This window comes from Pelophylax lessonae (assembly GCF_965119305.1).
Source record: "Pelophylax lessonae genome assembly, chromosome: 2".
Taxonomy (NCBI): Eukaryota; Metazoa; Chordata; class Amphibia; order Anura; family Ranidae; genus Pelophylax; species Pelophylax lessonae.
In genome coordinates, this window is record NC_138769.1 from 596,887,208 (window position 1) to 596,900,762 (window position 13,555).

Sequence of the window (13,555 nt, forward strand, 5' to 3'; positions counted from 1 at the left end):
TCCCCTTTCCCCACTTCTTTGTTTGTTTGTCCTTTTCTTTGGAGTTTGTCACTGCACTTTCACCTTTTTTTCTTTATTTGCACGACATGAGGGTGTGGGTCCTCGGGCCCAGCCTTAAGTCTTGGGAGGGGGTGGATATGGCCTTTTGGCTTAGTCCGCCCTCTCTCATGGGGTCTCCCTTCGGGGGAGCTCCACTTAGTACTTGGGGCGGGCTGTTTCGGCAGTCCCCCTGAAGAATGGGGTCAGTTTGGTTTCGGCCGACTGACCACAAGTACCTTAAATCCCTGTCAGGAGTCTTGCGCCCCGGGGGATTGAGGTTTCGGGTCCTACCTCTTCGGAGGGAAGACCATACGTTTTCGCACACCCTGTGCTTTTTTGTGTTCTCACTTTGTGTGTGTGCACTTTTTTATGCACCGGGTGGAGTCTTTTGAGTGTGTTCCACATGCTACGGGCTTTAAAAAGTCTTAACTTGATGATCATGACAGTGATTCCGCGGGCCGCGGCGCAAGCAAGGCTGTGGGATTGATTGAATTGAGTTGTGCTGCCTACTGCTACACGCTACCTACTACTAAATTGTGAGTCAGTATATTTTATTTCATTTTTATATATAAAAGCGGTATTGTTGAGCACTACTAGCCACTAGATCTCCTGGCTGTCACTTTGTCACATGTTGGGGAATCACAGCGGCTCGGCTCCAGAAGTGGCGGGTGTTCCCGTCATCCTGCCAGGGCCGCCAAGAAGTTCATCACCTAATCTTAAGTTATTTATATCTTATGAGGAGAGGACCAATGAGATTGAGAATTGAAATAATTAAATATATATGGCTTTTTGAACCAGTGCACTCAGTGCCACAGTGCCACCCTGACGCTATCCACCAGTGCCACCACCATTAAGTGTGTTGGTCGGTCACTCGAGCACTGAAGGAGGTGGAAGCATCTGACAACTGAAGTGACACTTTAGATTTGCACACTGGAATTCATTTATGGACTTTTCGTTATAGATAGGTTTACACACTTCAACTTGTTGCACGCACCTGACCTAACTTATTTCATAACTTATTTTATTGTGATTTATTGTCATATTTTATATGAATTGAATTTACTGTTACATTGTGGGAATAATTCTTTTCACTGCATTTAGGCTTTAGCACATTCATGTCACTTTATTTTTGATACTGTGTGGAGTGTGGGCAGGGCACTGGGGGCAGTGATGATATTATATCGATTGCACAGGCACTTTATTCGCACAGCCAAGTTGTGTTTGTTAGTAGTTTCTTGATGCACTTTAAGCGCTGTAGCACAATTTATTTGTTTGTTTCATATTTACTTTTTATTGGAAAGATTTGGTATAGCAGCTTTTATTATACACAGCCTTTATTTTCGTATGCGCTGATTTACAAATGACATTATACACATTTTTTTGAGCTTTATGCAACCTGCCATCTACTGTTCTGGCAGTGGTAATTTTTTTAAAAGTAACGAGTAACTATGCAGCACAAAAAAAAAATACTTGAGTAGAAGTATCGAAATCAGCGAAAAAATGTAGTGAAGTAAAAGTAGAAGTAGGAGAAAAAAATTCTACTCTAGGAAAGTACAGATACCGCATTTCGGTACTTAAGTACAGTACTTAAGTAGTTCTACTTCGTTACTATACATCTCTGCTTACAGGACAATCCTATATCTATTACTTCAAGTTTTGTATACCTGCAGGCTTTTATCATGCCTAATCGGGATGTTATATTATCAATTCTCATAAATCATAAAGTCCTTAAAAGCTGATTTGCAAAGTGAAAAGCAGGAATAAGTAAAACACACTGCAAACGTGACTCCTCCACCACAGATAATACAGCCTCTCACCTCCTGTATTCGACCACTAGGGGTCACAACACTTTGTATCAGTAAGCATCAATATGGAGACAGCCAGAAGATCTGTATATCCAGGACCCAAAAGGTTCTCAGAAACTCATGTATGGCAATCCGGAAAAGATAAATAAAATGATCTAATGCTCTCCGCTTAATTAAGGACATTTATTAAAGTAAAAAATAAAGCATCGCACTCACAAGCAAGGCACTGTCACAGTGCCAGATGAAAGCGAAAGTGCAGACATGTGTTCCAGGATCTCGGAGAGCTGCGGGTGACGTCAGACCCCTGCTGAGGAAGTCACGCCTATTGACGTAATGCATACGGGGAAGGAGTCTGACGTCACCCGCAGCTCTCCGAGATCCTGGAACACATGTCTGCACTTTCGCTTTCATCTGGCACTGTGACAGTGCCTTGCGTGTGAGTGCGATGCTTTATTTTTTACCTTAATAAATGTCCTTAATTAAGCGGAGAGCATTAGATCGTTTTATTTATCTTTTCCGGATTGCCATACATGAGTTTCTGAGAACCTGTTGGGTCCTGGATATACAGATCTTCTGGCTGTCTCCATATTGTTGCTTACTGATACAAAGTGTTGTGACCCCTAGTGGTCGAATACAGGAGGTGAGAGGCTGTATTATCTGTGGCGGAGGAGTCACATTTGCAGTGTGTTTTACTTATTCCTGCTTTTCACTTTGGAAATCAGCTTTTAAGGACTTTATGATTTATGATCCACATGCTTTTTATTGTGCATTTTATACATTTTAATGTGAATGATTTTATGCACTATTTGTAATTTTATAGCGCTGCACTTTATTTTCTTTTACTGCATATTATAGGTTTTGGTAGGTTTGACCTATCCTGGTGTACAGCTGCTTACCCATCCATTTGATTTTAAGTGCTGAATTTTTATTTTTATTTTTATTATATTATCAATTCTCACTGTCCTGGCAGCTAATCGTGCATAACTCGTAATTGAATACTTTCTGTATCTTGATGCTTTCTAATGAAAAATCATTGAAATGTAAAATGTACCACAAACTTAATTTTCCTTAGATTAACAAACTTCACATTTTTCTTTAGATTAAAAGCATCACTGTAAATTTTAAAGCCAGTGCTCTGCCAAAACTCCAACTCACTAAAAATCTGCAACCACGGTCTCTTACAGTGAATCTACAGCAGGAATAATTGGAGATTTCGACCACTTGGTGTTTTCTCAGAACACCGGCAGCCTGTACACTCCTGTACACGCTATAATGAGAGGACATTGTTGGTGTGCCTGCTAGTTGTCGCCGTCTTGGAGTCGGCCATGTTGTGGGTTACTAGCGGACGAACTAAAAAGGTGCACTCATTATAGCATGTACCAGAGTGTATACGCTGCCGTCTGCTCTGTGAAAACACCAAGTGGTTGAAATCTCCAATTATTCCTGCTGTAGAGTCACCGGAAATTATGTGTTTGGAGATTTCAGTGGGTTGGAGTTTTCGGGAGAACACCGGCCTTCGAGAAAAACAAAAATCTTCCCTTGTAGTGGGGCTGCCACAGCACCGCAAGGGCTAAAGGCTTGTTTATGTCTAGGGTACTGGAAAAAGCAGTCGTATTTACCTTATTCCAGCTTCCCTGGAAGCCGGTGCTTCTCTTTGGCTTGTGGACTGTCCCTTGGTGTTCTCACGTTTAATGCAGAGCTATGATCTCTGCATTGTACCTGATTACATTAAAGGACCTGCAACCACTGGAGCATAGGTGTGAAGATGTGCGGGTGCCGGTCTAACAGCCTGGAGATGGCCTTCGGGAACAAGGTTCAAGTAAAAAAAATATATATTTTTCCTGTACCCTAAACATAAATGATCATTAAACCCTAAAAGAATGGGGCAACTCCACTGCAAGGGAGATATTTTATTTTTCCAGAAGTTCAGCTGTAAAATTTCTGTTTAAAGAATGAGCTCACATTTACTTGGAAATAGTTGAATGAAAACACAGAAAAAAGTGCATTATCTTTTAAAACTTAATCTTTATTAAATGTGTATAAAGCATAACAAAGATTGATACAAATCACTCCATAAAAGTACTTGAAAAGAGCAAGGAAGGACCATTCACACATTACAACTGACAGCTTGACATGCTCACATCTGGGGTTGGGTTTTCACTGACTATAGCGGATGAAAGAGCGGACAAACCAGACTTCTCCACAGATACAGCCTTTACCTTTTGTGGCCTCACCTCTATGCTTTGAGAATGCCATCTCTTCCTTTGATTAATACTGACGGTATTTCATAGTAATGTATTGAGGTAAGTATCATAGATTAACTGTTTAAAATAAATGTATCTAAAGGAATATATAAACCTTTCAATGTTTTTTTTAGATATGCATGTAAGACAGATCATCCTGGTCTAAGTGGTCTTATTAGTGTGTGTACATGTTTCAAACATCATCACGTCCGGGTGTATGCTTTTTTTGTACTCTAGGCGAGCTGGCTTGTGCTGACCCCTTTCAAAACCAACGCACACACAGCATATAACACAGAAAGACATTTATGATTACTTACAATGTTATAATAATAGTGAACGCAAAAATTATTATACTTACATAAATTCAAGCAAAGCCAAATCAATGCAATCCCAATCAGTAATGTGTGCAGGGAAGCAGCAAGACACCTCCGCAAAGATACTGTCAGTACTGTACAGGCACAACAAAAAAAATGTCTGCAGAGACACAATCATTACCATACTGACACAAAAGCACAAAGACATCAGGAGAGACACAACTGAATTCCATCGGTACCATACTGGCCCAAGAAGAAACATGTCTGTACCATGTTATGGGTACGTCCCTGGACATCGACCCCATTACCTGTATCCTGGAACACTATGACTCCTTTTTCTTTTTTAGATGAATATGAGTCTCAGACAGCCTCCAGATTGCTATTTATAGCTTGCAGAATGTTGGCCATAAATAGGTTTCTATGACCCCTCCCTCTTTAGAAGAATGGTTGCCAGAACTAAATGGGTGTATACAGGGCCATACATAATATTGCTTAGACCCTGGGCAAACATTTTCTTGCCCCCACCCCCTCCAGACATAACAAATAGCAGCTAGACTCAAAATCAGTTTACTGCAGAACATCAGGCAGCGATTGCGATTGGTTGCCAGAGGTTGCAGCATATCATTGCAGCTCACTGGCTATGTACAGAGTGCAGGGTTGAGGAGTCTGCTATTTGCAGAGTGCCGGGTTCAGGGGTCCACTATGTGCAGAGTGCAGTGTTGAGGGGTGCGTGCAGAGTGCAGGGTTGAGGGGTGTGCTAGGTGCAGAGTGCAGGGTTGAGGGGTGGGCAATATGGCCGCTGCTCTTTACCCATGTGATTGGCTGTGTCCAGAAAGTGAAATGATGGTTCATTAGCAGGATGAAAAATAAAAAGCATATATGCCTGTAGCACCCTCCTAGGTAGGTGCTAGGAAAAAGTATATGGGTGGCCCTGTCTGAATATCAGAGGGGCCTGATCATTTAGTTAGGCTGTCACATGCTTCCAAGTGTGACCTGTTGTGCCTGGGGAGTCTTCCCACTGTGTCCAATGAGGGTTCTTATTCGACAGCGGAGGAAACCTAGCCAATAGCACACCAAGGCTTGTGGCTATCTCAGTGGGCAGAGTTTGCCGCAATGCACCCTGGAATGGGCTATAAGTCTGAGGGGAGCATGTGACAGGGCATCTTTGGCGGGAAGCAGAGTCCCAGGAGGAGGGTTACGTCTTTCTCTCCTCCTGTCAGCGATAGTGAAGGTGTCCTGGGCAGTCGGCCTAGAGGACGAAGTTTGAGCTGAGCTGCAGAGAGGGATCCAGAGTGCTGTGGACTGAGTGGAGCTGCTGGGCAGAAGTTTCAGGGAAAAACAGTGTTGGGAGTACTCTAAACTGCCCAGGGGCCTGCCTAGGAGAGGGGACCACTCCAGAAGGTCAGAGGGATCCAGGAGCAAGCTAACCTGTGGAGAAGGCTTAGAGAAAGGGGGTGCCAGTGTCTAAGCCCTGAAGATAAGTGAGAGAAAGAGGGCGCCGGTGTGGGCCCTGAAGTGTTAAGCAGAGCAGCAGTAGTACAAGTAGCTACCTCAGCAAGGAGTGCTTGGGGGAGCTCAGAGAGGACTTCTTTATGTAAGAAAGCAGTCCAAAGTAAGTTGGGAGTTAACAGGCAGCAAACCAGTATTTACCAGCGTCAACCGGCATTTAGCCAGCGTCAAGTCAGCGCCAATCGGCATTCTTCAGTTGTCCCTAGCAAATTGTGCATAGTTGAGCCAAAGGAGTATCCCACTCATTCCCTTCTCCCATCCAAGTTCTCAATAAATACAAAAAACCCAAAGATACTGGAAAGGTCATTGTCTCAGTGCTCACACTTGGAGAAACATGCACAAATGTATTTTAGTTGCACCCTGTGACCCAGGGGGACCCATATCCAGCAAAACGGCTGGGAATTCTGCTACATGCTCATAGTGTAACCTATACAAAACATTTTTTCAAAAAATAATAAGTGAAACTTGCAAAGGGAATCACACTAAGCCCGGGGTGTCCAAACTTTTTTTTTAAAGAGGGCCAGATTTGATAAAGTGAACATGCGTATGTCCCGGCCATTTTGCCTGACATTCTTTGGGCAATAAAAATTAAATGCAAATTAACTATTCTATGCAGAGTTTATTGCAAACTTTTCATTTCGTCACATGGATGACAAATCTAAACAGGTGTTAAATCACTCTGAATTTCATATCTGAAGGCCAGATGAAAAAAAAAAATCCAGGAAGCTGAAATATATGTCAGGAACATTGTAAAGTACATTACATATTATTGGTAATAAAAGTTGTCTGTCAACTTTTAAGTTAAAAAAATATGAACAGGAACAAAACACCAAGTATACATGTTGTGTCCAAATATATTTATAACTGATTTAGACCAACTGACATTAACTGAGATTTTACAATGTATACATCTCAAATAGGATCATGCGTCAGACTCTGGGGGAAAGGAGGACCAAAACAAGGCTTGAACCTGCTATAGAGCCGAGCCGCTAGTGGTGAGCAGCATGTGTGGTGACCCAATGCAGGGGAGCATGAGGAGTGCAAGCTTCTCATATGGTTGTCCTGACAACTTTTCAATGTTCTATTTACTACATTTGCATCATTCATGACTATTATTGCTGCCATCATTAATCATCATCGGTGGGTTCATATAGCGCTTATAAGTGTTTAACCCTTGTGTGACTGATTCTTTTGAACATCCCTTCTGGTGTGTTTTGTTCCCACACGGCTGCTACTTGACTCCCAGGTGTTATGCCAATTATCATGGAGAGGGCGCTGGTCCTGAGATCCCAGGGGTTCTGAGCAGTGCTCGGGAATTCACACAGGCCACAACAATAGATTTTTCCAAACTACCTATGGGGCTGTATTTGAACATGCCTGCACTAAGCAAATCCTTGGGCAATAGGTTTAAAAAAACTTGAATACAGGCGGTCCCCGGGTTACAATCATCCGACTTACAAACGACTCCTACTTACAAACAAAGGGAGACAACAGGAAGTGAGGAGAAATCTCCCCCTAGGAAAAGAAATTCACTCCAGTATGAGTTTATCATGGGAAAAAGGTGTCTCCGCTGAAGCTTTATCACTAATCCCTGTTTCCACAACAACCCAAAATTTTCAAAATTCAATTGTCATAGGTGCAGAAAGTGAGGTGAGATCTTCTGAACAGTGGTAGAGACAACAAAACAAATGGTACAGGGGTGTTGATCCTTCCCTATGCTATCCAAAAAACCTAAAAGTGATTCATTTGGCTGGAGCTACACTTAAAAAAGGGACCTGTTCCGACTTACAAACAAATTCGACTTAACCGGTTGCCGACCGCCACAATTACATATACTGCGGCGGTCAGCCCCGGCCAGGCAAAGTGACGTATGGGTACGTCACTTGCCTGTCACTTCCTTGTGAGCCAATAGCGGGCGGGCGTGCGCCCGCTCCGGCTCGTTCCCTAGGAAGTCCATGCGTGTGACCGGTGGACCCGATGTCCGCCGGTCACTCGGCGATCGTCGGTGGAGAGGGAGAAAGGCAGGCGGCTAATGTAAACAAGCCGCCTGTAATTCTCCCCTGTGTAGGAATGGTGATCATACGGTTCTACTATGTAGGACCGTTGATCACTGTTCCTACACTAGTAGCCATGTCCAATCACAGTTAGAAGTACGCCCCTAGGGACACACTTAACCCCTCCTTCCCCAATAAAGTTAACCCCTTCCCTGCCAGTGTCATTTTGCAGTAACAGTGCATATATATAGCACTGATTACTGCAGTAATGTCACTGGTAACCCCAAAAGTGTCAGAAATGTCAGTCAAGGGTCCGATCTGTCCACCGCAATGTCGCAGTACAAAAAAAAACGCAGATCGCCGCCATTACGTAAGTAAAAAAAAAACACCAAAAATGACAAAAATCTTTCCCTTAGTTAGTAAACGCAATAACTTTTGCACAAACCAATCAAAATACGCTTTTTGCTTTGCTGAATTGTATTTCTTTGCATTAATCTTGTGGAGCCAGACCTGATGCACAAATGCCAGCACATGATTATGCCCTTTGCTGCTACATGGTAGAGATCTGTATGACACAGAAGTGAAGCATGCACACAGCATAGAAACATAGAAACATAGAATGTGTCGGCAGATAAGAACCATTTGGCCCATCTAGTCTGCCCAATATATCTGAATCCTATGAATAGTCCCTGGCCCTATCTTATATGAAGGATAGCCTTATGCCTATCCCATGCATGCTTAAACTCCTTCACTGTATTTGCAGCTACCACTTCTGCAGGAAGGTTATTCCATGCATCCACTACTCTCTCAGTAAAGTAATACTTCCTCATATTACTTTTAAACCTTTGCCCCTCTAATTTAAAACTGTGTCCTCTTGTGGTAGTTTTTCTTCTTTTAAATATGCTCTCCTCCTTTACCGAGTTGATTCCCTTTATGTATTTAAAAGTTTCTATCATATCCCCTCTGTCTCTTCTTTCTTCCAAGCTATACATGTTAAGGTCCTTTAACCTTTCCTGGTAAGTTTTTTCCTGTAATCCATGTACTAGTTTAGTAGCTCTTCTCTGAACTCTCTCTAGAGTATCTATATCCTTCTGGAGATATGGCCTCCAGTACTGCGCACAATACTCCAAGTGAGGTCTCACCAGTGTTCTGTACAGCGGCATAAGCACTTCTCTCTTTCTACTGCTTATACCTCTCCCTATACATCCAAGCATTCTGCTGGCATTTCGTGCTGCTCTATTACATTGTCTTCCCACCTTTAAGTCTTCTGAAATAATTACTCCTAAATCCCTTTCCTCAGATACTGAGGTCAGGACTGTGTCAAATATTCTATATTCTGCCCTTGGGTTTTTACGTCCCAGGTGCATTATCTTGCACTTATCCACATTAAATTTCAGTTGCCAGAGTTCTGACCATTCTTCTAGTTTTCCTAAATCCTTTTCCATTTGGCGTTTCCCTCCAGGAACATCAACCCTGTTACATATCTTTGTGTCATCAGCAAAAAGACAAACCTTACCATCGAGGCCTTTTGCAATATCACTTATGAAGATATTAAACAAAATTGGTCCCAGTACAGATCCCTGAGGTACCCCACTGGTAACATGACCTTGTTCTGAATGTTCTCCATTGACTACAACCCTCTGTTGTCTGTCACTCAGCCACTGCCTAATCCACTCAACAATATGGGAGTCCATGCTCAATGACTGCAGTTTATTGATAAGTATTCTATGTGGGACAGTGTCAAAAGCCTTACTAAAATCTAGATATGCAATGTCTACTGCACCTCCACCGTCTATTATTTTAGTCACCCAGTCAAAAAAGTCTATAAGATTTGTTTGACATGATCTCCCTGAAGTAAACCCATGTTGTTTTTCATCTTGCAATCCATGGGATTTAAGATGTTCCACAATCCTATCCTTTAATAGGGTTTCCATTAATTTGCCTACTATTGATGTCAGACTCACTGGTCTATAGTTGCTCGATTCCTCCCTACTACCTTTCTTGTGAATGGGCACGACATTTGCCAATTTCCAATCTTCCGGGACGACTCCTGTTGCTAATGATTGGTTAAATAAATCTGTTAATGGTTTTGCCAGCTCACCACTAAGCTCTTTTAATAATTTTGGGTGTATCTCATCAGGACCCTGTGACTTATTTGTCTTCACTTTAGACAGCAATCTTAGAACGTCTTCCTCTGTAAAGACACATGCATCAAACGATTCATTAGTCATCCTTTCAAGTGGAGGTCCTTCTCCTTCTTTTTCTTCTGTAAAAACTGAACAGAAGTATTCATTAAGGCAGTCGGCTAGCCCTTTATTCTCTTCTACATACCTTCCGTCCTTTGTTTTTAATTTAGTTATTCCTTGTTTTAATTTCCTTTTTTCATTTATATATCTGAAGAATGTCTTATCCCCCTTTTTCATAGACTGAGCTAGTTTTTCTTCTGCCTGCGCTTTAGAAGTTCTTATAACTTGCTTGGCCTCTTTCTGCCTAATCTTGTAGATTTCCTTATCTTCATTGCTCTGGGTTTTTTTATAATTACAAAATGCTAGCTTTTTATTTTTAATGATTTGGGCCACTTCTGCTGAGTACCACAGTGGTCTCTTCCTTTTTTTGCTTTTACTGACAAGTCTAATGCAATTTTCTGTTGCCTTCAATAATGCACCTTTTAAGTAGTCCCATTTCTCCTGGACTCCATGCAATCCGTTCCAGTCTGATAAGGACTCATTTATGACTAATTTCATTTTTGAAAAGTCTGTTTCTCTAAAATCTAAAACTTTTGTTTTTGTGTGGTGTGACTCTTTCACAGTTCTTATATTAAACCACACTGACTGGTGATCACTGGATCCCAAGGTTTCGCCTACAATGACATCATATACCGAATCCCCATTTGTGAATACCAGATCCAAAATGGCCTCCCTCCGGGCTGGCTCCTCAACCACTTGTTGCAGAGACAACCCCAGTAGGGAATTAAGAATATCTGTACTCCTGGTAGAACTTGCTATTTTGGTTTTCCAGTTTATATCTGGAAGATTGAAATCTCCCATAATGATAACTTCTCCTTTCATTGTCATTTTAGCTATTTCTTCAACTAGTAGATCATCTAGTTCTTTGACTTGACCGGGTGGTCTATATATCACACCTACACGAGTTACTGCATGATTAGCAAACTGCAACGTAACCCAAACTGACTCTATGTTGGCCTCACCAACTTGTATTAGGTTAGATTTAATGCTATCTTTCACATACAGGGCCACTCCTCCTCCTTTCTTGCCTTCTCTGTCTCTTCTGTATAAAGAGTACCCTGGTATGGTTATGTCCCAGTCATTTCTTTCATTAAACCATGTCTCCGTAACAGCCACTAAATCTACATTCTCAGATTCCATAATTGACCCAAGTTCATTGATTTTTTTACCTAAACTGCGAGCATATGTAGACAGGACTCTGAGCTTATCATTTCTTAACCTCTGTGCTTCTGACCTGTTCTGGCATTGTTTTGGGGGGCAATTGGACTCTTGTAATTCCACTCTTTTGCCCCCCCTTCCTAGTTTAAATACTCTTTAGCAAATTCTTGGAGTTGTTCACTAAGTACATTTGTTCCTTTGAGAGAAAGATGCAAACCATCTTTTTTGTACAGTTCCTTTCTATTCCAAGTAGAGCTATCATGAGAAACAAAGCCAAATCCTTGCTCTTGACACCATTTACTAAGCCATATGTTGAACTCCTTTATGCGCCTCTACCTATCATTCTGAACATTATGCACAGGCAGAACTTCAGAAAATGAAATGGTGGATGCAAAATCCTGTACGTCATTTCCAAGTGTGATAAAAGATTTTTTCACCTCTGACACTTCATTGCAAGCCAGGTCATTTGTCCCTAGATGGACAAGAACATCCACGTCCCCTTCCTGCTTTGCTTGCTTAACAATATTAATAATACGTCTTCTATCTCGTCTAGCAGTAGCACCAGGGAGACATCTCACAAAACCATTTTCTTTAAGCTCCACACTTCTTATGATTGAATCACCCAGCAACAGCTGCTTCCTTTGAGACTTCACTTTATCTTTTTTGTCCTTGGCTGCAGTCTTGCATACATTAGACATAGGAGTCGATGGTTTCTCACCCTCTGTGCTTGAGTCCATATCCATGTTGTCCTTACATTCTGAGAGTGCTGCAAATGAATTTTGGAGAACCACCGACTGTGGGACATATCTTCTATCCACCACTCTAAGTCTTCCTGAACCTACAGTAACCCATCTGCCATTTCTGGGGGTCCTCTGTGGCAGTGGCATTGCAGCAGTCCCAGCTGGAGTTTGTTTAACAGATAATTTAAATATCTCTGATTTCAAAAATGCAATTTCCTGCTGCAGTAAGGAGAATTGTCTACAGATCTGACAGCATCCGAATCTCCAAAGAGTGGAACATGAAATAAATGCAAAACAATTCACTGCACTGCACTGAACCAAGTCTGCCATTTTAAAGAGGAGAGAAAAAAAAAAAAAGAAGAAAATTTGTAAATTTAAGTCAAACAAATCTTACTTTTTTTTTTCCCACCTTCCAGCCTACCTCCTGACTATCTCCTGCAATATCTCATTCACTGTACTTAAAATGTTGTACTTGCAATGGTGTACTTGCAGCTAATGAATTAGACCAGCTAATGAGTATTTCTCTATATATACACACTCCTTCACAACTCCCCCCCCAGCAAAAATTGTAACACATTAATGGGCTAGTCTCATTAGCAAATGCACAATAGCAGACACCTGACCAAATTCCTTTCCTCTTCTCAAGCAATGGTCAGCAAAAAGAAACACAGATGAGTTGGTTGCAAACTCCAAGCCAATCTCTTTCAGTATCTCTTCAGTCTCCTGCAATATCTCATTTACTGTACTTAAAATGTTGTACTTGCAATGGTGTACTTGCAGCTAATGAATTAGTGAGGTGAGGTGAGGTGAGGTGAAAAAACAGCAGCTATCAAAAAAAAAAAATGTCCATTCATAAAGCACAGCTTAGAGAAAAATGTGCTTTACAAATGTGCTCTGTGTTCTGCTGGCTTTGGGACACTGTAGCCAAAGTGCAGCAGAACTAAATGAAAATTTTATGAAAAAAAAAGGGAGGTGAAAAAACAGTCATGTGACCTGCAAAGCCACATGGCTAGCTCTCCTCCAATCATGGGTGGCAGGCAGGCAGGCCATGGTGTGCATGGCGAAGAAGGGTATAACAAAGAGCAGATAGTGCTTGTGTAGTAGTTGAATGAAGGGAGGTGGGGCAAAAACTGTTCTCACCCAAAGCCCCTGCAGTGACTATTGTGACGGTGGCAGGTATCAGACCCCTGGCCTTCTCATCCAACTCGTGACCAAAGACCAAGCAATCTCATACCCTGCCGTCACTTGCGTAACAATGCCACTCTCAGCTGCACCCAGCACACAGATTGTCCAGCTTGCGGGACCACAATCTAGATGCCAGCAGACTGAGAGCGATTGTCACCGGGTTAATTAAACGATTAACCCTTTCTCTGCCACCACCGCTACGTTTGAGCTTAGCAGACGCTCGTGATTTTACAAATATCAATTATGACTTTAGAATAACCATCTGTAACACACCCACTGTCACCTCAGACAAGAATGGTTCAGATAGGTTAGCCTAAACAGT